At 43.3% G+C, this 22,350-nt stretch overlaps 1 pseudogene; it reads right to left on the minus strand.

Annotated features, from left to right (window-relative positions):
• Positions 1-20,149: 20,149 nt before the first annotated feature.
• On the minus strand, positions 20,150-21,098 carry LOC123021324 (annotated as a pseudogene).
• Positions 21,099-22,350: the final 1,252 nt, after the last annotated feature.

Consider the following 22,350-nt stretch of genomic DNA (forward strand, 5'->3'; position numbering starts at 1 on the left):
AGTTGGTGCCAGAAAATCAAAATCGCACCGTTCCTGTTAATTGGTATTCACCTCCATTCCACTGGGAAGTTCTCCAGCCTCAATGTATTCATTGAGGATCAGAAGGAAAGATCCTCAGGTGGTTTAAAGGCCTCCTCATTAGATACCTTTACAATTCAACTGCTAAAGACACAACAACAAAAACAACAACAACAGGGCATTTTAAGATTAGATTTTTTTGAAGCCAAGTATTCACTATGATAATCTAAGTAAACCACACTCCTTTAATAAAAGAAACAAAGAAAGAAGTGAAGGGATCTGTGCTGTTGGCAAAGATACCTACTACAGAAGCCAGTTTATTTGGATATAACAATATATTCTTGTATGATTTTTAACAAATTGGCCAGATGCATAGATCAAGAATGATTGCCTGTTGGAGAGGGTCTAGGAAGCTGCCCTCCTTTCCTTATACGTGCTTCTGGACTGCTCAAATACCTGGGTTTTCAAAATGCTGGAGACTGCAATCCTAAATGAATTAAGGGCACAATCTAATGATTTCATGCCTGTTGGGAGCATAGGATTATTCAGAACCCCTGCTCTGAGTACCTTGGATTGGGGATGTGTGACAAATCTGCATTGGCAGTCCGAGTCTGATGGATTCCCTGAACTCACTCCCTGGACCCAGGTCTGCCTTGCCACAGCCCTGAGCCCGAGTCACTGGTGAGTGTGCCCAGTATTTATGGTGCGCATGCCAGGAAATGCGCGCTTCTTCGCTGAAGTTAGACATTTGCTCCAGAGAGGGCCACAGGGGCCTGTGGGTTAAGCAAGGATGGCTGCCCCAATATCCATCCTTCTCCCTCTGTGAGGCTGCATCTAGACTGGCCAAAAGAGCTGTCCAGATGATACATAGAACTCAAGGTTTGGGATGGCAGGAATTGCTGCCCCTGTGCTTTGCGCCCATATTGGGTGCATATAAGGCTCTGTGTTGGTGACAGCAAGTGCGGAGGACATTGGACTGTGTGCTTATCTGGGAGAACCTCACTAAAAGAAAAGGGTCTTACGTTTAATTAGAGATGCATAAGGATTGTGCTCTAATGGTCACAATAGCAAAGTGTGAGGAATCCAGTTTGTGGGTGGGAATCTGTCAGATTTTCACAGCTTGGCTCCTCTGGCTACAGCCCACTTTTTCTCTGCCCTCAATCTGACTGGCACCAAGCATTTGTGCAGGACTCCAACAGGAGGTGAGTCCCGCTGTGTGTATTATAGCATGGCTGGCTTGCGCTCATGCCAACCAGACGCCCACTACGCAAGAGGATTTCCACTTCTGCGCACATATGGTGCAGGTTTTGCTGTACTACATGGGCTTTGCACCTGTATACTGAGGGCGGTGGCAAGGATGCACATGTGCGCTTAGCACTGCCCACAGGTTGTGCGTGTTGGGGATTGTATACGTAGCAGGAGAATGATTCTTTAATGTTCATGAGCATTTACAGATTTGCTCTCAGCTCAGTTTGCTTCCTAGGCCAGGATCAAGTGCAAGAGAGAAGCCTGGTGGTATAACAAAAGCTGGATTCCCATGCAGATGCTCACATCACTACTCCATGGTTCTTAGTATCATTAGTGTTTACATTTCCAGTTGTCACTCTATCTAGACAGGAATCTATTCAGTTGTCTCCTATGTTGCCAGATATTTATTGATAGGATTTAATTGGGTGGGTGGGTGATTTCCCTAAGAGCTACTGAAAGTAAATCATGTGGTTTGGGGAAGCAATAAATAGTTATTATTAAAGAAACTGTATCTGGATACTCTTTGGTCACAAATTTCCTAGTTGCCATGCACAACTGGTTGGTTATCATTCCATTTCCATTCCTAATCCCTAGCTATTGCCAGTATTTATATGAGGAGAATGGCTGGTTGTAGACAAATAACTGGAAGAAGGAGAGAAATTTCATTACTTTTTAATAACTTTTAGCACTGGATGTCAACTTTAACTGAGTTCATATATTATGAGTGAAAAAATAGAAAAAAAAATAGTTGGAGCGAGCCAAAATGAGAAACTGTCTGGATTTTTTAAATACACTTTGGTTTAGACAGAGTTTGAGGGAATAATAGCATCGTTGTGAGAAACATCAGAAATATGTTTGGGGAAAGGGGGAAGAAACTTCCTTCAATCTAAGCTTTAGTTCTTCCATCCCAAATACTAACTCTGTGATACTGAATAAATATGAACCTGGTACTGAGCCCTGTGCACATCGCATTGTGCACACAGAGTTCCTGCAAGCGCACCGGGGGATCTTAAATGTGCCAGCATTTTTTGAAATGTTTGGTGACTGAGCAAATCTGGTGAGAGGAAAACCTGTTTGTATCATGCTTACTTTGTTGTGATGTTTGTTTTATTCTACTTGTTTTTTGTAAGCCGTCCTGAGATGCTTGTAGTGGACGAGTTAGAAAAGCTTTAAACAAATAAATAATAAAGAATTGCCTAAGAGGATTCACTTCATCAAGTTTATCATACAGATTGCTACAATCCTTATATAAAATTGGACTTTTCTAAAGCAAAGGCTAATGTGAACTTGTAATAGTTTAATTGAACCCATGCTCAGTCCCTGAGTTCGTCTTATCATGTTTTCTGAATCTAGTCATACTGCGGAACAGATAGACTTGTGTGGAGACTATGTAAATCAGATTAGACAGACAGACAGACAGACAGACAGACATTATTTCCTTTGTGTTAGTGTAGAACTATTATACTGATATTTATGAAGCTTTTTCATTATTTCTATTTTATGCTTATTTTATTTTATTTTATTTTATTTTATTTTATTTTATTTTATGAATTGTTGCAAGCTGCCCAGAGGGATACAGTTATTGGGCAATATAAGAATCAATCAGTCAATTGAATGGAGCCATTGGTATCTTGAATCCTCTACTGAATTAACATCAATCGTGTGTGTGTGTGTGTGTGTGTGTGTGTGTGTGGAGAGACAGAGAGAGCGCCTTCCAGCTGTTTTGACTACAGCTCTCATCAGCTCTAATTAGTGTTGAGTTATCATGGGAGCTGTAGACCAAAACAGCTGGTGGCCACAAATTATGCTTGCCTGTTAGACAAGTATTCAAGATGGCAGCTTGGCACTGCAAGAACACCTCCTATCCCATTCAGACAGTGCCCCAGTATGGCACAGTCCTGCCATTCCGAACTGAGGCATGTTTCCCGTCTCAGCTGTTGCCATGACACTTAATCTCCCTGCGCTGTCGGAAGCTTTAAAACCCCCTACCTTGGCTCCTCTGCTTAGTGGCAAGTGATGCATGGAACATCTTTTCTTGTTGAGATCATCTGGCTTGACTGGGCACCCCCTACCTGCACTTGTGGAAAGAGTATTGGTGGGGAAGTGGGAGCAGCTGCTGAACTGCCTTCTGAGGGTCCCTAACAAACACTCAAAATGCAGACGGCAATCATATATCCACTCCGGTGACTGGTCAAGCCTTGGTAAACTCAACTGGGCTTACTAGTGAGCAGACCTATGTAGTATAAAGGTACTCTGACCACACAGCTGGGTCTCTGAGCTCAGCACATGTTCTCCCACCTCACTGATGGCATGGAAAGAACCTTATTGTCCAGGTGGTTTCTTGCGCTCAAACCAGCCACCCTGTCGGCCCTACTTCAAGTTTGTACAACAGAACAACCCATCATGGGCACCAGCCTACAATGGGTTGTCATGTTGTGCAAACCCAGTCACAGAGTTGGGAAGGAGTTTAATATGATATAAAACCAGTGTAGGCTCCTGATGGAGCCCTTTGGAAGAGACACATCAATCACTTTTAAAGTTTTTGGCCACTCAGCAATTACCAGACTATTCAAATTAAACAGCCACAGTTTCAGTGGCTGTTTCCTTGCAGTACTTATCTCTCCAGTAACATTCCAAAGCTTTGAAAATATGGGGAGAGGGTTCTTTGCCATGATTTGTGTGTGCCCTTGACTTTCCCAGATTTTACAAAATGGGTTTCCAATGCACATTTCTTTAAATGATTGTTTAGAATATTACCAAATATAAGTATACATGTTATATAAATTATCAAGTTGCAATCTTCTGTATTTTTCAGATATGATGCTTTATGCCAAAGGCCTTTTCATTTTAGAATTAATTGTGGTAGCATCTTTATTCTGTGTGTGCCTGCATTTTCTCAACAGTGTGTAAAAACACCTCAGTGACTTCTTTGTTTGTCTTAGACCAAAGAAAGGACCAAACTAGGCATCAGAACTTCCCAAACAATGAGGACAAGGTCTTGAAAGAACAGCACTAGTTTCACTAGTGTTTTGCTCCAGAAGCTATGATGGATGACAAAGCTGGGTTAGGAAAGGTAATCTAATCTGTAGAGAAAGAGCATGGAAAAACAGAAACATTTACCACTTGGCAGTACATTGAACCAGCAATCTTTTGTACTTCATTCTTTCTTGAAAATTATCAACTAAAATTACCACATTTGGAAAGATCAGTTTTAAGTAACTGATATTTGAGTAGTTGTTACAAACTGTCCTGTGAGCTTTATACCACCAAAGGTGGGATATAAATATATTAAATAAAAATGCGGTTACAATAACAAAGAGTCCTGTGGCATTGTAAAAACTGATAATTGAATTACAGCCCAAGATTTTGTTGACCGTGGCCCTCATCATCAGATGCCTCCAATGGACTGGACAATAGCCCTTTAAAACATACGTTCTCATTTATTTAAGTGTTTAAGGTACTACTTTCCTTTAGAGGGAAAGTAACCCCATCCAGAAGAGGTAACTGACTGATAAGTTGGTCCCAAGAGTCACTTACCCACCCATCCCTCGCCCTCTCAAGGTAATTTAGATATGGAATGGGCTTCCACAGGAGGTGGTGGAGGTGCCCTCAGTGAGGGCATTCAAGGAAAGACTGGACAACCACATGTTGGATATTATATGAGCAGAGCCTGCTTGGGCCAGAGATCAGACTAGATGGCCCAGGAGGCCCCTTCTGACTCACTATGTTTCTATGTAATTTGTCAGGGTAACCAAAACAAATTCAGTTCCAAAAGCAGGCTGAAACCTGGAGGGGAATGAATTTAAATGCTCAGCATCCTCCAAGAATGTCTATAGCTGTCCAGGTACCACATTCCCAAGTGCCTTCCCTAAAAATTTTAGCCACTGGTCAACGAATACCACAAGTCATTAGTGACTGTTTCTTGCTACTGTTGTATGGTTCAGATTCATTCTGCAGACTGGCTGTGTCAAAGCTGCAGTAAGTACCCAATGAGGACCCACCAGAACTAAAACTCTGAATAGCTAAGCCTTTTCCTTAAGTAAAAACAGGAATTTTCACTCCAGTGTATGCAGAATGACAAGCAAGAAGTGAGGCTCTATGGGAGTTTCCGGAGCGCTAACGGCCAAAAATCGTGCTGCACCTTTTCTGTCTTCCTGCTTTACAGATACTGGAATATACAACTGGAGAAGGAAAGTGCAAAGTTGGTGGGTTTCTAAGGAGAAAATAGAGAGGATATAGAAGATAGAGTAAGAAAATAGGTTTAGTTATGGGCATAGATATAAAGAGGATTCTATAGATAACCTGTTTCGTCATGTGCACTTCACTTCTGGGAAACGGTCAGACCTCAGGAAGTTCTGGAAAGTTTTTGTAAACCACACTGGAATCCAAATTCCAGATATTGGGTTGTATCCAAACTTAGTCTAACTTAAGTCCCATTCATTTCACTGCATCTGCTCTATACAGACTGATGATACAACCCATTAACTGGTAATTTGCACTGGAAACAATGGAGCATGTTGTAGCAGGCAGCCAGTATTAAACATTTTCACACTGGTTCTTTCTAGTGTCTTTAAAACTCTGCAAACCAGTCCTAGACTACAGTGGTTCTTACAAAGACAAGCTAGTTTTTACATGTAAGTGCATGTGTATTTCCCCTAGATCTCAGTGAGTGACCAATACCTTATGTAATGTAAACATGGTTTACATGTTTGGTCACCCTGTATGATGACATGTTCAGGGAGAAGGACAGGGGGAGTGCGTCCCTGTTGGTTCTTCTGGACCTCTCAGCGGCTTTCAATACCATCGACCATGATATCCTTCTGGATAGGCTAGCGGGATTGGGGGTCGGAGGCACTGCTTTGCAGTGGTTCCGCTCCTATCTCAATGGCCGATTCCAGAAGGTGGTGCTGGGGGACTATGGCTCTGCGCCATGGCAGTTATGCCATGGAGTTCCGCAGGGGTCCATTTTGTCCCCTTTGCTGTTTAATGTCTACATGAAACCACTGGGAGAGGTCATCAGGAGGTGTGGGCTGCGGAACCATCAGTACGCTGATGATACCCAGCTCTACCTCTCATTTTCCACCAATCCAGGTGAGGCAGTGGCTGTGCTGAACCGGTGCCTGGCCGAGGTAATGGGCTGGATGAGGGCCAATAAACTGAAGCTCAATCCAGACAAGACGGAGGTCCTGTTGGTTGGCGGATCGGGCTTCAGGGAGGGTGAACTGAACCTAGTCCTGAATGGGGTTGCACTCCCTCTTAGGGACAAGGTTCTCAGCTTGGGAGTGCTCCTCGACCCAGAGCTTTCACTGGAAGCTCAGGTGACAGTGGTGGTGAGGAGCACTTTCTTTCAGCTTTGGCTGATCCATCAGCTGTGCTCCTACCTGGAGTACGACCGCCTGGCGACAGTGACACACACGTTGATGACTTCCCGACTTGACTTCTGTAACGCGCTCTACATGGGTCTACCCTTGAAGACGGTCCGGATACTTCAATTGGTTCAAAATAGAGCTGCCAGGCTGCTAATGGGGACTGGGCGTTATGTTCACATGACTCCAGTCCTCCGTCAGCTTCACTGGCTTCCCATTGAAGTCCGGGCCCTATTCAAGGTGTTGGTGATGACCTATAAAGCCCTTAACGGCTTGAGTCCTGGTTACCTGAAGGAGCGCTTATGTCCATCTATGCCCGCCCACCCCCTGAGATCTGCGGGAGAGGCCCTTCTCCGGGAATCCTCCGTGAAGGAAATTAGAAGGGTGAGTAATCGGAGGAGGGCTTTCTCTGTGGTGGCGCCCAATCTATGGAATGCGCTCCCCAGAGAGGTCTGCCTGGTGCCGTCGTTATTTGTTTTTGGCGCCAGACGAAGACCTTTTTATTCAAATGTCATTTTAATTGTTAATAGTATTTATTCATTTTATTCTTTGGCCAGGGCTGACTTAATTTATACTGTTAATTTATATTATTCTATGGAAGTTTATTTATGGATGTGAGCCACCCCGAGGCTTCAGCGAATGGGGTGACATAGAAGTCTAAAAGACAAAAAGACAAAGACAAAAGACAAAGACATATGTTTATATGTTTACGCACAGTAAGATTCCAATCTCTGAAGGGAGACCCCCCCCTCACAAAGAGAGAAATGTATAATGTTAAGCAGATGCTTTTAGTGTACCAGTTCAAAACCCTCAGAGTTACCCGGAGCAAGCAACTTTTGTGTAATCAGCAACACTGAGGGTTCTACCTACTACCAAAGATCTGAAGCAAGTGGCAAAAGGTTGAGCTGCGGAAATGACACTTGCTGGTATACGGTGGGCATTGCTTCCTCTGCACCAAGGCGAATGCACCCACCAGTAAATGCGGACTGTTTGGAATTGGGACAGAAGTCCATTGTGAAGTCCAGGGATGAACTGAAACCTGCCTCTGCAACTTTGCTGAAGAGGTGCACACTGAGTTTAGCCCAAGCTGACCAGTGTGATATAAATAGTTGGCAGGCATATTAGAGGTGGCAATTGGCATGTTATTGTTTGTCTGGAGTTGACTTCTGGCCACACAATGCCATTCTTGCATGAAGAACTATAAGGAATCTACCAGGGCCCCCAAAATGACACCCATGGGTCCCATGGTGCCCAAAGGGACCTCTCCCTGTCCCCATATGTCTGTCTGTCTGTCTTTTAATTTTGAAAACTGGAAAAACAGTAGGATTCTCTTTCCTACTCCTGAACCTGCCTCTGATCACCTGTGCAACAAGCAGGAAGTTGCTTCCTGACTCTAACCCTTTTTCCATTCCTGCAGACCTTTCCATTTTATGTGCTTGTGCTCTGCCCCTCTGTCTGTCTGTGTGTCTCTGTCTGTGTCCACCCATCATCCATCCATCCTTACACACAGCCTGTAGCCTTGCTATTTCTCTCCACCAACCTCTTTCCCTCATTCTTTATCTCCTTTCCCTGACGTGCTTTCTTTTCCTTCCTATACCCAAGCCTCAATCATGCTCTTGCTCGCCATTCCCAGACTCTAACCTACCTGTTGCTTTGCCTCCCACCTGGCTGTTTCTTTTCCTCCCAGCCTCAATCTTTCTCCTCACTCTGCCTCCTTCCTTGCTATTCCCTTCTCCTCCCAGCCTCTAACCCACAATTTCTCTCACCTCCTGCCACACATATCTTTGGATTAACCAGGCTTCATGATGTGACTGGGGGAACTACTTTGTGGTGGTCCTACAAGCATTTCTGACATTCTCAGATGTGCCCATGGGTCCATTCTCCCATAATGGCTCAGCAGGAATCAGTAATATTAAGCACAGTTTGCAAAGGATACTTTCTATGCCTCTGAGTTTATGTTTCCATGTTTTTATTGTTTTTACAAAGTTTTGGGATTTAATTTTATGTAATACTTGATGGCATGGTGTAAGTTCTATGGAAAATAAACACAATTAGATCCAATGTTATTTCTTCATGGCAGCCCACCCTTGAGTAAATTTAAACATCGCTGTAAGCAATTACAAATTTTGGAATCCAGCGTAGGAAAAAAAATCTCAGAAAAAGTCAGATAATTTTGTTCCCAGTGAAAGTTTCTTCACATTAATGATGTCTTGGAAAGTGCCTTTTGGGTAAAACAACTCACTTTGCATGACAGGATTGATTGAGCCTGATTTTGTTATTGTATTCAATGGTCTGACATTTGTACATCACCATTAATTTCAGGAAGTTTTGGTATGATTAACTGTGCATTGCCTATTGGGCTGACCATGCGCCTGCTCTCCAGTATAGTCATGTACTCAATTAGCTGCAATGGAGGTATGTCTTTCCTCTTCCTCATGTATTCATTGATTACACTTATAGCCCATCTTTCTTCCCTGGAAGAAACGCAGGATGGCAGACAAGGGTCTCCCCACCATTCCATTTTTCCTCTGTGAGGCAGACTAGGCTGAGAGGCAGTGATGGGCCAAAGGCACCGAGAAAGGTTTGTGACTTTTGAACCTAAGTTTCTCCAGTGCTGGTCCGACATTCCAGCCAATACAGAGGTAAAAAAGGGAAAACATCTCAAGGTGTACAAAATAGTTTTATTTTTTGCCCCAGAGTCCCATGCTCTCATCATGCATACCCACAGACCCCAAGAACAAAATCCTTTCCATTATGCTTATTGTTTATCTACCTCAGCTTCCTCTTCATAATTGGTCCACTAAGATTTTGAAGTGGGTTCTCCCTCTTCCCCTTCCCGAATGTATCTAACACATCAATCCAGCCTCCAAGGGGTGCCTAGAGCAGCCCCTTCTACTGCCACTCTTCCTGTGAGACTCTATGATGCTTTTTCACCATGAACAGAAAATGGAGCTCTAGATTTGTATGTCACAACAGACAATTATGGTAAGCAGAAAACATAAATCGGACCATTGTTTCTTGTACTTTCCAGGCTCAAATCAACCTGTGGTGACATACTGTGACTGGGTCCAGACTAGAAAGAAGCAATTGATGGTAAAACGAACAAACAAGCAAAAGCAAAAACAAAAAACAAAAACCGATTGCTTGTCATGATGTACAAACCCAATCACTATATGTCTGCTGTTAAAAAAAAAAAAAAAAAGCAAACTCCAAAAAAGGCTTACTTAGGAAAGAAATGGAAAATGAAACTGCCAAGATCATATTGCCCTTATACAAATCACTGATACAACCACTCTGGAAATATTGTGTACAGTTTTGTTTATTACATCTAAGAAAGGACACTGAAGAGTAGGAAAGAGTACAGAAATGGCAACTAAAGTTCTCAAATGGCTAGATAAACTTTCCTATGAGGAAAGGCTACAACAGCTGGGATTGAAAAACTATGAGAAAAAACATAAGTAAGCAAACTTACTTATAGCAGAGGTCAAGAAAACGATGCATGGTGCAGAGAAAGTAAGGAGTGAGACATTTTCTCTCTATAATACTAGACCCCAGGGGCATCCCTTCAAACTGATTGGTGGGAGACTCAGGGCAGATAAAAGGAAGTACATTACACGTGTGTAGTTAAACAATAGAATTCACTTCCACAAGCTGTAATGATGATCAGCAATTTGGATGGCTTTTAATAAGGAAACTCCTTCATGGATCACTGCCTTGTTGTGGCGAAGGGGCTTGCATAGCTCAATGAAGCTATGAGCTATGCCGTGCAGGGCCACCCAAGACGGACAGGTCATAGCAGAGATCTCTGACAAAACGTGATCCACTGGAGAAGGAAATGGCACTCACTCCAGTATCTTTGCCATGAAAACCCCATGGTCAGTACCAAAAGCCAAAAAGATATGACGCCGGAAGATGAGCCCCTCAGGTCGGAAGGTGTCCAATACGCTACTGGGGAAGAGCGGAGGGCTAGTACTAGTAGCGCCAGAAAGGATGAAGTGACTGGGTCAAAGCCGAAACTCAGTTGCTGATGTATCTGGTGGCAAAAGAAGAGTCCGATGCTGCAAAGTTCTATACTCCATAGGAACCTGGAATGTAAGATCCATGAATCAAGGCAAGCTGGATGTGGTCAAACAAGAGATGACGAGACTGAACATCGACATCTTAGGAATCAGTGAACTAAAATGGACAGGAATGAGTTAATTTAATTCAGATGACTATCAGGTATACTACTGAGGGCAAGAATCCTTCAGAAGAAATGGAGTAGCCTTCAGAGTCAATAAAAGAGTAGGAAAAGCAGTACTGGGATACAATCTCCAAAATGACAGAATGATCTCAGTTCGAATCCAAGGAAAACCATTCAACATCACAGTAGTCCAAGTCTATGCCCCAACCACTGGTGCTGAAGAGGCTGAAGTTGGCCAGTTCTATGAAGGCCTACAACACCTTCTAGAATTAACACCCAAAAATGATGTCCTTATCATCCTGGGGGATTGGAATGCTAAAGTAGGAAGCCAAAAGATAACCAGAATAACAGGCAGGTTTGGCCTTGGAGTACAAAATGAAGCAGGGCACAGGCTGGTAGAAGTTTGTCAAGAGAATATGATGGTCATAGCAAACACTCTTTTCCAACAACCCAAGAGACAACTCTACACATGGACATCACCAGACGGTCAAAACAGAAATCAGATTGACTATGTGCTCTGCAGCCAAAGATGGAGAAGCTCTATACAGTCAGTAAAAACTAGACCAGGAGCTGACTGTGGCTCAGATCATGAGCTTCCCGTTGCAAAATTTAGGCTTAAATTGAAACAAGTAGGGAAAAGCACTAGGCCACTCAGGTATGACCTAAATCCTATCCCTGATGAATATACAGTAGAGGTGACAAATAGATTTAAGGAATTAGGTCTCATAGATAGAGTGTCTGAAGAACTATGGACGGAGGTTCGTGGCATTGTACAAGAGGCAGCAACTAAAACCATCCCAAAGAAAAAGAAATGCAAGAAAGCAAAATGGTTGTCTGAGGAGGCTTTACAAATAGCTGAGGAAAGAAGGGAAGCGAAAGGCAAAGGAGAAAGAGAAAGATACACCCAATTGAATGCAGAATTCCAGAGAATAGCTAGAAGAGATAAGAACGCCTTCTTAAATGAACAGTGCAAAGAAATAGAAGAAAACAATAGAATAGGGAGGACCAGAGATCTCATGCAAAGATGGGCATGATAAAGGGCCAAAATGGCAGGGACCTAACAAAGGCAGAAGAGATTAAGAAGAGATGGCAAGATTACACAGAAGAACTATACAAGAAAGAGCTTAATGTCCCTGATAACCACAATGGGTGGTCACTGACCTCGAGCCAGACATCCTGGAATGTGAAGTCAAATGGGCCTTAGAAAGTCTGAGCAACAACAAAGCTAGTGGAGGTGACAGCATTCCAGCTGAGCTATTCAAAATCTTAAAAGACGATGCAGTAAAAGCGCTACACTCAATATGCCAGCAAATTTGGAAAACTCAACAGTGGCCACAGGATTGGAAAAGGTCAGTTTACATTCCCATCCCAAAGAAGGACAATGCCAAAGAATGTTCAAACTACCGCACCATTGCACTCATTTCACATCCTAGCACAGTTATGCTCAGAATCCTACAAGCTAGGCTCCAGCAGTATGTGGACCAAGAACTACCAGAAGTACAGGCAGGATTTCGAAGAGGAAGAGGAACTAGAGATCAAATTGCCAATATATGCTGGATCATGAGAAAGCTAGGGAGTTCCAGAAAAACATCTACTTCTGCTTCATTGACTATGCTAAAGCCTTTGATTGTGTGGATCACAACCAATTGTGGCAAGTTCTTAAAGAGATGGGAGTACTTGACCATCTTATTTGTCTCTTGATAAACCTATATGCGGGTCAAGAAGCAACAGTGAGAACTGGACACGGAACCACTGATTGGTTCAAAATTGAGAAAGGAGTTCGGCAAGGCTGTATACTGTCGCCCTGCCTATTTAACTTATATGCAGAGCACATCATGAGAAAGGTGGGGCTAGATGAATCACCAGTTGGAATTAAGATTGTTGGGAGAAATATCAACAACCTCAGATATGCAGATGATACCACTCTCATGGCAGAATGTGAAGAGGAACTAAAGAGCCTCTTGATGCAGGTGAAGGAGGAGAGTGCAAAAGTTGGCTTGAAACTCAACATTAAGAAAACTACGATCATGGCATCCGGTCCTCTCTCTTCCTGGCAAATAGATGGGGAAGAAATGGAGGTAGTGACAGATTTTATTTTCCTGGGCTCCAAGATCACTGCAGATGGGGACTGCAGCCAAGAAATTAAAAGACGCTTGCTCCTGGGGAGGAAAGCTATGGCAAATCTAGACAGAATACTAAAAAGCAGAGACATCACCCTGCCAACAAAAGTGTGTATAGTCAAGGCTATGGTTTTCCCAGTTGCAACGTATGGTTGTGAAAGCTGGACCATAAGGAAGGCTGAGCGCCAAAGGATTGAGGCCTTTGAATTGTGGTGCTGGAGGAGACTCCTGCGTGTCCCTTGGACCGCAAGGCAATCAAACTGGTCAGTCCTAGAGGAGATCAACCCTGACTGCTCTTTAGAAGGTCAGATCCTGAAGATGAAACTTAAATACTTTGGCCACCTAGTGAGGAGGAAGGACTCCCTGAAGAAGAGCCTAATGCTGGGAACAATAGATGGCAAAAGAAGAAGGGGACGGCAGAGGATGAGGTGGCTAGATGGAGTCACTGAAGCAGTTGGTATGAGCTTAAGTGGACTCCGGGGGATGGTGGAGAACAGGAAGGCCTGGAGGAAGGTTGTCCATGGGGTCGCAATGGGTCGGACACGACTTCGTGACTAACAACAACAACGACAACAAATAAGGAAAAATTCATGGAGGCTATCCATGGCTACTCGCTACCTCCAGCATTAGAAACAGTATGCCCATTACTGGGAAACATGGACAGGAGGGTGTTCCCCCACTCATATCCTGCTCGTGCGTCTCCCACTGGTGCAGCTGGTTGGCAGTTGTGTGAGCAGAACACTGCACTAGAAGGGCCCTTGGCCTGATTCAGCAGGCCTCTTCTGACCCTCTTTCCTGTCAGCCACAATCAATATCCCAAGGCAACCGTGTCAGTCTGTTGAGTGGCAGGCCCCACTGGTGATCCTAACCTACCACTTTCCATTATTTTTCTCCCTTGGCCCAATGCTTCGCAGAAGCTCCAGCCAGCTCTACCAGCCACCATTTTAATTCTTAGCACTGCCCCAGCCTACTATTGCCCAGAGAAGAGCTGTAGCCACTTTCCAGGAGTGTTCCAAGTGCTCTTACCACAGTCAGGTAAGCCTGCCAAGATGCACTGGCAGAGTGGGTGCAAGGGCTCCCTGCATGCACTTTTGTGCCTGCCAACATTCTCTCTTTTACACACTTATTAGAAGTGCATCTCCTTCTCCTCAGAAGCTAGTTAACCAATGAACCAAAAATGCTGAGGAGGAGGGCAGTACCAAAACATAAGTAACAGAAGATGGTCATCTCATTCAGTGGCATCAAGAAGATGTTTTTATTTCCTAGACAACATATTTTGATCAAATCCTTGTGAGGAATTACTAGACATTTCAGTGAATAGCAAGAGCATTAGGCAAAAAACATCAACATTTTATACAATACCAAAACAAATTTAGAAGAAACCCCCATGAGAGTTCAACTTAGAACCAAAAACTAAATTACAAAACTATCTCAATATTAATGCATATACATCTGTTTAAGAGAAGAAACATAGAAACACTGCAAGGTAGAAGGGGTCTCCCAGGCCATCTAGTCCGACCCCTGGCTCCAGCCAGCTCTGCTCATGGACTGTAGGTCTGTAGATTTATAACCATGTGTATCATAAGTCCCATACATGTGATTACTGTGAAACAGGGCTTCCCTTTTACAGTTGCTTTATGCTGCAGATCTGGTACTTGTTCAGCTTAAAGAAGAAATCTGTGGTGTTTTTGTATGGGGCACTGTAACCGCATTTAAAAAACAAACAAACTAGAAATCTTGGTTGATCAGGACCACGTAAGGGTAGAGCTGAAAAGACCATATCACGTTTAAAAAAATTTAAAGCTTTCCTTCCAAGAAAGTAGATGGAATGTTACCCAGATGTGAAAAATGCAGTAACAACAGTTTGTAACAGTTAGCTATTCATTCATATTTACAAACGTGCTACCTACACTGACCAGGACCAGACGTTTAAGTGCACCCTTGGCTGAGCATCTGCTGTACTGCTGACTTGCTCCTAGGTCCTCTGGGTTCTTAGGCCTTGGGAAAAGGAAAGTAGGGGTGTGTGTGTTCTTTTGAGTCCCACACCCAACTTCTCTGAAGGTGCCTAATTCTGCACTTGGCCAGAAACAGTTCATTGTATTTTACAACTCCTTGATGGCTTCATGCCATCTTTCAAGGCTGCATGGGATCTTGTTGTTTTAGAATAATATCTCATATCCTTTTTCAGGAGCCCTCCTCATCTTCCATCCATTATAACTCCCTTTTGCAGTCTTGACTGATGCCGTCATACACCTCTCCCTTGACATCCTTATGGGCCCTTTTCTGTAAGAAGAGAAACAGTGGGCACACCAGCATGCTTAACATCCCTAAACATTACAAATTGAAAGAAAACAAAGTAAATCTATTCACAACAGGGTGTAACACAAACAAATCACACAAATGTAACTTTGTGTAATTAGAGCAGGGTATAGCTTAGCATAACAAAAGCAGATTTGCCAGTGCCTTGTCCTTGAGAGAAAGTTCAACCTGAAGGCTCCATCTTAGGCTAGACAAGCTACATAGGGGCATCTTCAAGCACTGTGAGGGCAGGGAAAGGAAGAGGACAGCCTTGCTTATGGAGAGGACCTTGCATCCTAAAAGATGCTTTTCGTTTCACTCATCACAACACCCTACCGGTTGCATCTTCTCATAGGTATGAAAGCATTCTTTAACTTTCTGCTTTTGAAAAGACCCATCCCCATCGATTTGTATAATGCTGTTAAATACAATACTGTAATAACATGTCCCCATATAACCTCTCCATATATTTGTATTATTGTTTAGACACAGTCATGGGATAACTGATGGAGAACTATCCTGATGGTGTGGAGAAAAGCTCTCTTCAAATGGGCTTGCCTACTCGTGTCCCCAGATGCGACTTCCTCCCACAGCCCACTCTCCAGCTGAAGGGTTACTGATTAATGTGCCTACAAAGAGTTAAAATCATTTGCCTTTTTCCCCTTTAAGAAAAGGGTCTGCAATACCTGATTAGTTTATTTTTCCAGTGGAGGTTTTTCCCCTCCTGTGTCTCCAACTTGGCAGGCAGGGCTGCATTGGCAGAAGGTTCATTTGCAGTGGCATACGAGCAGCTGTACTCTGAGTGCTATTTTGGTTATGTTGTGATTGATGACTTGAATGAGAGATGTGAAGAGTGGACTAACGGCTTTAGTAAAAACACATGGGATTGTCTCTCCACTGGCAGTTCAACAGAGAGCGCCGGTCCTGTGTCGATGCCTTCTTTGGCCAAGGAATTGTTTTTAGTCTGTGTTACCTGCATGAGGCCCAGTGTCTTCTTTTGCCTTTCTGTTTATCTCAAAAAATATTTCTGGTTCATTTTAGAAGACATAAAGAAAAGAAAAATAATAGGAGGAAAGCAGTATTGAAAGTCCTGCCTTGCAGGGAAGAACAGCACCTGACTAACCGGAAGGCAATTCATCAGTAAAGTTGGACCATGAGAAATGAAGTAATTGAAGGCAGAAGCAGATCGGAGGACATTTTGAGGACTTCTTCACATGCCAAGTTTAACCTGGCAATTCACAGATACTCCTTCTTTCATTTTCATCAGGGGACAAAGAGTATGTCCTTTACATGAAGTTTTGCCAGACTGTTGCATTATCTGCCTTTCTGGGCAGTCTATTAACCAAGCCCAAGTTGGTGCTGTGATACAGACACCGTAGAGCAGATTTGTGACAAAAGAGGAGGTTTTTGTTCTGATTTGAAATTTCATAGATCATTATTCACCCTCTCAAAGTGGCCTTGGAAATGGCTGGAAAATGCAGGACAAGCCCTGGCTGAGGAGCGTGTCATGAAAAGGCCCCCAACTAATGTGGGGGAGGCGAGGTGAGCTGTCCCATTCCCTTCCACCCAAAAGCAAGCAAGTTCAATTCCCTCACATGTGGACTTTCCCATGAGTTTGCTCCACTGAACTTTCTGTACTTTAGTTGTGAGACAGGACATTGGAGATAATCTGATTTATTTCTGAGCAGACATGCATTTTGACCTTTATTATTCTGGAGAAAGAATAAACATTTATTCTTTTGGATAGGAGAGGGCATTTGTGAGCCAGAGAAACTGAGAGAGAAACCGTAGTCAAAGGGTGGGGGAGGGGCAAAGGAGGCAGTAAAACGATGGAGGGATCTCCTAGTTTTGCTGAAGCTTTGATAAGACACTTCCTCTCCAGAGGCCATGCCTACAGGCCCCTCAAGCTGTTCCTCCTGGTCCCAGAACAGTACCCCAAGGGAGGAGACTGCGGCATATAAAAACCCATGCTATCACAGGTCTGAAGAAATCTGGGATACACTGGCAGAAAGAGTGCAAGGAGGACAGGTTGGTGTGAGGACACACCAGTGATTCAGGCATTACAAGGCTGACAAAAAGGCCTAGCGTGGATTGTCCATTGAACTACACATTCCCCACCGCCACCCTATTTTTACTTTGATATTGAAGGGTCAAAAGAAATGTGATGGGAAAGGCCAAGGTTTCAATCCTCACATAGCCATACAGCTCACTGGGTGACCTTGGGCAGTCACTAACCACCTCACCAGGCTGTTGTGAGGAGATAATTGGAACAATCTCCTCAGAGAAGCACCTGAAGGGAAAGGCAAATAGAAATGGAAATAAACAGATATGTGATCAGTTCATCTGAAGTCTTTCTCTGGCTTTAAAAGAACTCACTGAGGCCCAATTTGGATTGAAGATGGGCTAGGAGGGTACTCTTCCCTTTATAATGCTTCCCTGTTTTAAATCCTCTTCCCCTGAAACTACTCTGTGTCTGCTTCAGCACAAGTTGCAACCCATTCCTGCCATCCTTTGTTTGTTTCCTCACCCTTGGAAGCCCCATATCTGTTCTCACCCTCCACATCCGACGGCACTCTTTTCTCTCCTTGGACCACAGTCACTGCTATTCTCTTTTATATTGCTCCTTATATTGTAAGTCTCACTTACTAGTCCACCCTGTTTCTTCCTTCAAGATATGCATTTTTTCCTTTTCCCTTTCCCCTCCTAATATCTCCACTCTTCTTTGCTGACAGAGCAGTGGCAAGAGCACAGGAGGTTGGTATTGTCTTGACGGTTCACCCACAGAGAAAATTTGCAGTGCTGGTGGGCCAAGAAGCATCTGGCTGCTTGCAACAGACTGGAAAAACTGGTTCCAACTCCACCGCACACTTCTGGATTCAAGGAGAGGAACAAGAAGGCATTCTCTCACACCCACTTTTGATGGGCCTGGACAGGCCTTGTGTTCTCAGAAAAAGAGGGTGGAAAGAGCCCATAAAGATCTACCCAGAACTCTACTGGAACATTCTAGTATCCTTGCAATAACTCTTTCCGCTAGGGATCTATAATAATAGGTTACCATATTGAGTAAAATGGTGCAACCCTGTATGATAATGCCTGCCTGCCTGCCTGCCTGCCTTTCTTCCTACTGGGGCTGGTGATTCTAGCCAGACCAGGATTAGATTTACCTCAGGAAAACAGCAAACAGCAACTTGACTTGAAAGCTGAGTGGATAAGCCTTTAACTTTTGGGAGTCTCCAGTTGGAAGGGATAGCAAATGCAATCAAGAATCTGCAGAGAAACGCCATCCTAGGTATAGCTAAATTTACTTCAAGATCAATATATCTTTACTTCAAGAGACACATTTAAGGTGCAAGAGGACATGCAGATAACAAGTTAAGGCACCTGTCTTAACTTCTGTACCATTTAAGCAGTGAACCTTTTCACAGGCCGGGCCAGTACAAACAATGGTTTTCATCATAGCAGGAATGAGTTATGATGAGCTTTGAATTCATATACTCCCCTCTCCTCTGAGGAAAATATTGGAAGCTTTGATTTCTGTTTTATTAACTACATTTATGATGACATGTATATCTTAAACAGGCTTGCTTCAAACCAAGCTTAACAATGGTTTATTTGAAACAAGCCATCTTCATAACCCACAGTCTTAAGTTTTATTGTTTCAGACAACCCATGGTTAAGATTAACCAAGTTTGCGGACTCTGGGCAAACCACCAGCTGTGGTTAATCGAAAAATGCCCAGTCTCACTGGAGAAGGTGAAGGGAGGAGGACATGAGCCCAAGAATTTCTGCAGCTCGTTCCTGTTATGGTGTATCATGACATTCACATTGTTCATTGTCCTCAGTGCACCCACATGTTCTTTTTGTCCCTTGGCCACAGTCGTCCTCTTCACATGAAGATCCTTGTAATGGCAACCCTGAAATAGGATGTCCTCAGTGCCCTGCAGTACTGTGAATAAGGAGAGGCAAATTCCTTTACTCTGGAGTTGAATAAACATGGGAAATACTCAGTATGGGAAATAATATATATGTGACAGCACACGAGTTATGGTTAGTAGGATTTGTTGGCCTAAGATCTATAGGATTATAGCTATAATATTATTTGTTAATTAAACTTTTTATAGACTTGTGACCTAAACAGTATTTTAGGTAAAGCACTGAGATCAGCTGTTGCCAAGCAAAAGTTCTATGGGGTCAGGGCAAGTCCTCCAGATTTTTCACCTCAGCTGCTTGTTAAACTTGACCTTTATCACCTAGGAGTAGACAAATGAATATTTTCTGTGCACAGTTAGCAATCACATGATAGACCAAAAAGTTAACTGCGAATGATGCCATAAGCCAATGAGTTCAGGATGTAACCTCAGACTGATATGATTTTAAAAAAATCAATTTTAAAATTAATGAAACCTGGAAAGAAGAAAGCAGATTGCGCATTTGCACTTTGCTTGTTTTCTACTTCCTGTCTCATCTCATTTTCCTTTTGTAGCATACCATGAGCCTAATGTGGTTGCAAGCATTTTATAGGTAAACCAAGTCTCATGAAAACATTATTTATAACCTCTTTCATGTCAAAATCATGAATTATTCCCCCATCCCAAATCGATTTAAGAATGGCAGAACATAAAAGGAGCCACACGAGATCAGACCAAGGGTTGATCTAATTCAGCATCCTCTTCAGACAGTGGCCAATCAGCTACCCAGAGGAAACCCACAGGAAGGACCCAAATTCAACAGCACCTCCTGCCCATATCCCCATGGCAGTACTTAGGTACTTACCTCAGAGATTGGAGCTAGCATGCAGCCACCAGGACCAGTCGCTGTTGATAACCTCGCCTCCACAGATTTATCTACTCCACTTTGGCCCAAATTGGCCATCACTAAAACCCTGTGGAAGTGAATTTGATAGTTTAACTAAGTGCTGTGTAAAGAGTTACTTTCTTATCTTTTCAGATTCTCCCACCAATCAGCTTTTTGGGATTACAGTGAGTTCTGGTATTTTGAGAAAAGACAAAAAGTATATCCCAGTCCACTTTCATCGCATCATGCGTCTTTGTATCCCTCTGTTCTGTCTCCCACCACTTGCCATATTTTCTCTTTCTTTTTTTTAATGAAACACAAGCCCTTTATTGATTCATCAGAATATTATATGCAGATAAGTATTTAAGTATGGAACTACTGGAAGTTTTCCAGGGATAAGTTCTAATAAATATAGAAGTCCCCATATTTCAGCAATGAAATGGTTAGAGCTGGTCAAGAGTGGCCCAGCTCCTTTTTGGCAACAAGGTCATGTTTTCTTCTCAGCAATGCATGGTAATGTCTCTGAGTGGTCTCAATTTCACTCTGTAATGAGGCAATTTCTGCAGCCAAGGGGATTTCTTCTCAGAAAGTCTTTTGGGCTTGTCAGAGACTTTGGGGCACGAGAATTCCAAACCAGTTCAGGGGGTCTCGGTGTCCTAATCCCTCTGCAGGTTGGGTAGCTGCATTCTGGGTTTGGGCCAGGTCTTCTGTTTTTCCTGGTCCCTTCTGCCATCGTAGAGCTTGTTCGTTGGGGCCAATTTCTTCTACAATGGCTGTCCCTTCAGCCCCTTGTTCGGCAGCATCTTCTGGGATGATACAAAACTCTACCTGACACTCCACTCTCACTAGTTTGCACCTGAACTAGTCAGTCATCTGATGCCCATATTGCAGGGTAGAGACAGACTTGTTGCCCATGGCATAGTGGGACTTGGAGAACCAGCCCTGCTCTACCAGGTTGTTCAAAGCTTCTCTCTTGGCCTGGAGCATCTCCAGAGTGTCAAAAAAGTGGAGGATGAGCTGGTCCAACTCTTCACACACTTTTGCTGTTCCCATGTCCCCTGCTGGAGCCATCTGATCCTGAAGCATGACTCCCTACTTGCCATATTTTCTAAACTAAATAATCCCAGATATTGTGGAACTATTCTTATAAGGGAATGACTTCAGGCTCCTCATTATTATAGCTGCCCTTTCTATCACTTTTCCAACTCTGCAACTCATTCCTAATTCCAAGTTTTAAATGTTTAAGTTGGAAAGTGCTGATCTCAGTAAAGAACCCTGTGGTACTCCACCATTTTTACCTTTTAATTTTACATTTATTCCTACTGTCTGTTTGTGATTCTTGAGGTAACAATCCTATGCTCACTTGACACTTCAGACTCCCAGCTTCATCCTCAAAAACTTGCTCCAAGTTTGGACCCAAGAGCCTGAATTTGGAGTGCTCTGCTTTTGTCTTTGCACATAGCATGGAAAGAATCACAGCAGCTGAGACTCCTAGGTTGTAAGAGTGACTTCAGAGATGATATTTTATGGGTGTTCATGGGAGTAAGAAGATAAGTTCTGCCAGCATACATAATATCCCGGTGGCAACTCAACCTCCTCTTATGATGCTGTAGGGCAAAACACTCAGATGGCTGAGATTGGCCAGGAGAAGCAGCTGCCTCCCTGCTTTTCTTGCCTTCCATAGAATCCCTGTAACCCTCCAAATCTGTTCAACAAGTCCATGTTCATGTATATTTTTGCCTATATATCTTACCAGCACTGGCTCCAACTATCAATGTCTGTCCCTAATTATTATGGCATGCTCTCCTTCCAATAGCTCTTCTTCCTTCTTTTTTGTACCCAAGGGTTGATGGAATGGATAGTTCTTGAGGAAGATGTCACACAAGGAAGCCCAAATCTTAGTCTCTCTAGTAGCTAATTTTATTGCTTAACCACATTTGCCCTGTTCTAGTCAGGGGCCTGAAATGTTGCTTGGTCTCTTTTAACTGTTTCTGGCTGGCTTTAGAAAACCTCACAAATTCTAGGAAAAAGGTACAAAACCTCATTTTCCATAAGTCTTCTCAAGCAGGAACTTGAGCATAAATTTAGCCCCTTGGTCATGGTATTGGCTTGATATGTGTAGAAGTATTGGAAAGCACCTACTGCAGATGGACAGAGGAATGGAAAGTGTTTCAAGATGCTGGAAGATGGAGTCATGTAGAGTTGCAGTCTTGGCCAAGGGGCTCTGGATCTTCAGGTACCAGCAAAGTGCAGTCTGTTCCAACAAAACACAGACATAGATAGAGGAGGGCAAATGAGAAAAAGGTCTACGGCCGAAGAAGGA

This window comes from Varanus komodoensis, unplaced genomic scaffold, assembly GCF_004798865.1.
Source record: "Varanus komodoensis strain SLA01 unplaced genomic scaffold, ASM479886v1 scaffold16, whole genome shotgun sequence".
Classification (NCBI taxonomy): Eukaryota; Metazoa; Chordata; class Lepidosauria; order Squamata; family Varanidae; genus Varanus; species Varanus komodoensis.